Source organism: Drosophila melanogaster, chromosome 3R (genome assembly GCF_000001215.4).
Source record: "Drosophila melanogaster chromosome 3R".
Classification (NCBI taxonomy): domain Eukaryota; kingdom Metazoa; phylum Arthropoda; class Insecta; order Diptera; family Drosophilidae; genus Drosophila; species Drosophila melanogaster.
Window position 1 is genome coordinate 27,721,489 of NT_033777.3, and position 6,520 is coordinate 27,728,008.

At 43.1% G+C, this 6,520-nt stretch overlaps 1 annotated feature.

Moving 5' to 3' along the window:
* The first annotated feature begins 4,137 nt into the window (after nucleotides 1-4,137).
* Nucleotides 4,138-6,520: part of a mobile genetic element that runs on past the window's edge.

The following is a 6,520-nucleotide window of genomic DNA, read 5'->3' on the forward strand; positions in this document are numbered from 1 at the left end:
TGGTAGGCAAATTTTGTTATCAGCAAAGCGGCAACTGCTTTTAATGCGAGTGTCTTGCGAGCTAACCAACTACCTCAATTTCGATTTCCCTACACCGCAGAAAAGTAGAGGTTAGTGAATAAGCTGGCAAGGACCTGCCCAAAGGAGTCACTGGCGAAAGCTCGTTGATAGTTTTTTATAGTATTGATAGCCTCCATTATGAGATAATATTATGTTATAAACCCTTTACTTAGCAATTTCTTACTGTGCAGCCATCATTCGCTGTGATTTGAATGTGCGATTATTCAACACTAATGGCTTGATAAATGTGATTTTGAAATTGAGCTGCTGCCGAGCGTTTAATTGAATAAGCACGATGTCAGCTATCAGCGCCCACATATCGTGTGCCGCCCACAGCCAAACCTGCACTTACTTGAGGACAAGGATTAGCTGTCCCAGATCCAACTAATTGGCAACTAATTGCGAGTGTGGTAATATGCGAATTCCGTGTATCGGTAGTAAACAGGACGAGTGTGAAGGTCAGTACAGTACTGAGCCGCCTTCTCTGTGATTTATGGCCTCCATTGCTGCGGTTGTGCCTTTGTGGCTGACAGCAAACTAAGTGCGAATCATTTAGGAACTGTCCCGGAATTGTGAGTCGAGCGGGGCACACAGCAGTTGTGGCAAAAGTGAGGGCAAACTTTTAATAATAATTTGCAAATAAATTACAAGCGAGTTGGCGGCCATTAGGGGGAACCAATTGCTCTGCTGCCGCCGCTGTACATTAAGAACTCATTGGCATAAATTGCAATTTAATGTCTGTTCGCTGTGGCCTCCACAACATCATCTTGCTCTTGTTGAATTCATTTTAAACTTGCCAGCCGCCATTGCCAAATAGTTGAAGCGTATTTATTGTTTCCCCATCCCGGCGCTCCATTCCTTCTTGTTGCCGTTCCTTTGATGCGTACACTGCAACATAATTGCCAGTAATCACTAACCTAGAGATTTGTATAAAAGTGTACAACACTTTCGTTTTAAGCGATTTAAAGTCTTAAAGATTGCCACATTCTCGCTGGTTGTCGTCGCATTAATACAAGCCGTTACTTAATGATCCTAATTAATTATTTCAGTGTATCGCCACTGCCACAATGGCCACAATTCACACGGCGTCAGGAGATGGGGCGGTGAATCGGAGGACCGGCAGCCGCTATCAGCTGGTGCTGCATTACGCATACGCCCCATTGGCAAGCAGACACCATCGCAGCGCAGTTCGCCGAATGCCGGCATTTTATAGCTTCGCACTTGTGTGTTTATGGATTCGCACCTTAATTTGCCTGTTGTCTGATTTCGCCCAACCTCCATCTGCTCTATACTTCCCCCGGAGGCCACGGTGAATTAATGTGCTTATATTTCAGGGAAATTGTTCGCTGCCGGATCGCTGAATGGCTCATTCCTTCGCCGATTCGTTCGCCTTTCGGTTTGTCATTTATTCGTGTGGCCCCCTGTTTAAATTCCCTTTGATTGTTCTGCGAGCACTTTAATTAAAGTGCCGGTCCGAGTTAATTACGCTGAGAACGAATGAAAGAGCTGGCTCTGGCAATGGTAATGGTACTGGTAAGGTGGTTGGGGGTCAGTTGGTGAAAATATTTCCCGAGTCGTTAATATGGCTGCGTGTCCAAGAGGCCACGAGTCCAAGGCACCAAGAGAAAGCGGGCGAAATTTGTTAAATTCAATGGCGGCAAGTGCATAAAAATGGCAGCCATCCAAGTGCAGTGGTGCGAGTGGGGTAATGAGCGAGTGTCCTGCATCTTAACGCCCATTTTCTACCCGGCACCATAATTGTGTATGTAATTGTAAACGCTGAATTAAACAAGCGTCATTAAAATGTAATTAATTGTAATTTACGTCTCACTGCCCGCACGTCGCAAGGTGTTTCGCAGGTTTTCCTCGCGCTACCATTCTTCTTCCTTTTAATTTCGTTTTTTTTTTGTTTTTTTTTGAATTTTTTAAGATCAGTGCGTGCTATAAAAATTGTGAGAGTCAGACAGCCGGGCTTAATGACTTTGCCATGGCCGTGGCACTTTAAGGCCAGCAGATCCTGATTCTGGTTCCCCTAGAGCCGATATTGGAGGACTGAGTTTCATGCTAATTAATTGAATTGCAATTGATATGAAAAGTTAATTTACATCTGTACTGGTTAATTTGATTAAGGCCACTGCTGCTGGCCCACGCACGAATCGATTGCGTAATTTATGCCACACCAATGTGTTGGCAAGCGGGGGAAAACAACGGCAAAATCAACCGCGGGAAAAACAAAAAAATGGCATTGCGTAAATATTGTACCACGCTGCGTATGCGCAATCAATTGAGCGGCAAAACACTTGGCGGAACTCAATTATAATCGTTGTATTCAAGCGGGCGGGAACGTTATGCCATCAAATGGGATGGATCGGATCGGAATGAAATTGAAAAGAATGTGGCAGTGGGGGGGGGGGGGGGAGGTGGAAACAGGACATCACAGGACAGGACAGCCGGCTTAATGAGGGCCGCAGTCTTGGAAATTGATGTGAAAACATTTGCATTTGCATAAATAGCGAAGCAAGTGGAGCGGCAAACAAAATAATTAAACGCCGGGCTGCGGTGGGCGAGCTCAAGAAAAATGGCGCGTTTACATGCAAATTATGCCAACTCTCTCTCTCTGGTGGTAGCTCGGCAATAAAATGCGCTATGTGCAACAGCGGCGGGCTGCATAAATATTTACATGTGGCAGTCCTGCCGCTGACATACCGGGTAGCATTTGCATATTTTAATTATAAGTGCAGGAGCAGTAGCAGTAGCAACAGCTCCACCAGCAGCACCAGCTCCAGTTGGAGCTGCGGCACATTTGTCATTTTCATAACCAAGTGAAGGAGCAGCCAAAGGAGCTGGCGCCCTGCATTCTTAGCCGCAGTTCAATGAGCAGAGCAATGTCCCTTTGCCTTTGCAAGGACCTTCGATGCCAGGCAACACACTCGCCCGTCCACACACACATACACACATACACAGATACGTAAGTAACTACGTAAGTGAGTGTGTATACCCCCACTTTATATATACGCCCGTCATTTATCTGTGTTGCGACTTTGATGGCTTTCGGGTCCGAGCATTTTGGCTCGGACGAGCTCTTTGAGCCACTCGGATATCCTGCGAGCGAGGTCCTTGCCGCCGCAGAGTATACGAATATCGCTGTGGCATGGCGATAATCTCGTTTAGTTTCCAGTTTTCTATTTAATTTCGCTACAGCTGCTTGCGGAAACTTCACTCCTTTGCTCCCGTTGGCTGCTGTGCTCCTTGGCTCCTTGAAGGATAACGCGTGCAATGACATGGGAGTGCAGGGCGTGCCAGGAGGGACCCCAAGGATTCTCGTATTACTTTCATACCGAGCTGCTACCCCTGCTATTTATTTAGATTTCGTTTTATTCGCTTGCGGGCGCTCTTTTTCCCCGCTTCGCGTTTAATTGACTGTGGCTAAGTTGGCAACAGCCAGCAATCCGGCAATCCAGCAATCCGACAATCCACTCTCGCATCCTGGCACATCCTGCTTAAGCTACAAACTTTCGCCCAACTTCGTTCGAGAGGAATCTGGGGATCGATCGTCGGAGGCGGGTAATCTTTAAATAGCATTAGAGCTCTCGGCCGTCTTCCAAATACGCCAGTTCAAAAGGTGCAATCAGGCATTTTCATAATCGCATCAAGTATTTTCCAACAATGCTACCTAGTGTATAAATGTGAAGTATATACTACCATACTATAGATACTATATATTCGAACAGGCAATCAAAGATTTAGACACACCGGTTTGCAGTTATCAAACAAAAATTGCACAAGCACAATTGAATTTGTTCGCAAAAAGGATTTAACATACCATTCCGGTTCGAGGGACAACAAAACCATTGAAGCGCAACACCAAAGAGGCGAGGGGCGGCGAGGGGCGTGGCATGCAAATAGTGAGGACACGGATGCACGTTATGAGACAGTACTAATGCACAGCGAGAAATCGTACAAAATAAGACCTATATATGCACAAAAAAGTCGTAATAAGAAATTCAACAAAAATCTAAATCAAAATCAATTTTTTGGTCACATTATGACATATTCTGTATTATATATTCTATTTATCAGTACCACTTCAACCTCCGAAGAGATAAGTCGTGCCTCTCAGTCTAAAGCCTCGCTTCGCGTAAGCCCAAAACTCTTATCAGCAAAATCTTGATAAACAAATATCAACCACAAAGAGAAAATAAAAAACTTAACAACAAAAACAACAATACCGCTAATCCGGGCTCAAGCCCTTAACCAACAATCATGACAGACCCACCAAACATTTACAAAATCACTTCAAAAACATACCAATCCCAATTAGGCGAACCTAAATTTATAATTATTAAAAGAAATGACAACAACTCTTTCGAAAGAACTTCACCATTCATCATAAAAAAATCGGTGGACTTTGCCTGTGGAGGAGAAGTTGAGGGATGCAAACGTACAAGAGACGGCAACCTGCTAATAAAAACCAAAAATGAATTACAAGCCAGAAAACTCCTAAAACTAACAAAAATTGCAGATGAGGATGTAACAGCAAGTGAACATAAAACATTAAACTTCTCTAAGGGAGTTATTTACTGTAACGACCTTAGACACATCGACGAAGACACAATTCTACAAGAACTAAAACCACAAAAAGTATCTGAAGTTAAAAAAATAATGAAACGGCAAAACCCCAACTCTAACTCCGACACCAACAACATCACATTAGTTGAAACTGGACTCATAATTATAACCTTTGAATCGCATAAGCTCCCCGAGATAGTACGAATCGGGTACGAAACAGTCCGAGTACGAGACTATATCCCACTCCCACTTCGATGCAAAAAATGCCTCCGCTTCGGTCATCCAACACCCATATGCAAAAGTGTAGAAACTTGCATCAATTGCTCTGAAACAAAACACACAAACGACGGAGAAAAATGCACAAACGAAAAAAACTGCTTAAATTGCCGAAATAACCCAGAACTTGACCATCAACACAGCCCAATTGACCGCAAATGCCCTACGTTCATAAAAAACCAGGAATTAACAGCAATTAAAACCACACAAAAAGTTGACCATAAAACGGCCCAACACATATATTTCGAACGTCACGGCTTCCAAACGAAAAACACCTACGCCAAAACACTTACAAACGGCACAACCCAGAGGACAACAAACACTCCATCACCTAATATTCACACAAACACAACCCAATCACAACAACAAAATCCGCACCACACACCCAAATCAGCAGCACAAAACACTTCAGCTAAGACACCAACAACTGAACCAGCCAAAACAACCTTACTATCCAACCAACCACACCAACACCACCACCACCACAGCTACGACAAACTAGAAGACATGGATACCGACTACACACCTACCAGAAAACCATCTACGGCATACTCATCACAACTCACAGAAGACCTAAAAATAAAAATCTTCCCTAAAGATAAATCCAATAACCTATCCATAAACCTTAAAGCATCAAAACTAAAGGCCAAAGCCCACAAAAACAAGCACACTAACAACAGCGACAGCGAATCCATATAGAACTCTACACAAAACCCTAACCGTTAACACTACCTTTAAGTAAGTTATAAGCTTTAATTTTCTCACAAATGTCCCTAACTATAATCCAATGGAATCTAAAAGGATATCTAAACAACTACAGCCATCTCCTTATTCTAATCAAAAAATACTCCCCCCACATAATTTCCCTCCAAGAAACCCATATACAATACACTAATAACATTCCAACCCCAATAAACTACAAACTATTAACAAATATTGCCACCAACAGATTTGGGGGCGTAGCACTACTAGTGCATAAGTCAATACAACACACTGTCCTCAACATAACAATCGATATAGAAGCAATAGCCATAAATATAGAATCTAAACTTAAATTAAACATATTTTCCACATACATTTCTCCGACCAAAAACATAACTAACCAGACACTCCATAACACATTTAACATACAACAAACACCCTCTCTAATTACGGGAGATTTTAATGGATGGCACCCATCCTGGGGCTCCCCAACAACAAATAAACGAGGAAAAATAACTCATAGATTCATTGACAACATGCACCTTATCCTGTTAAACGACAAATCTCCCACACACTTTTCAACACACAATACATACACACACATAGACCTCACACTCTGCTCTCCAATCCTAGCCCCCCACGCCAAGTGGAAAATACTAAACGATCTTCACGGTAGCGACCATTTCCCTATTATCACAACACTATTCCCAACAACCAATCCACAAAAATTCTACAGACCCTTTTTTAAACTCAAAGAAGCCAACTGGGAACAGTTCAACGCTCTTACCCACCAAACCAACAAGAAATACCCCACCTCCCACAACGTAAACAAAGAAGCCGCTCTAATCAATAGAATCATCCTTTATAGCGCAAACCTCTCCATCCCACAAACCTCACCTAACACACATCCATA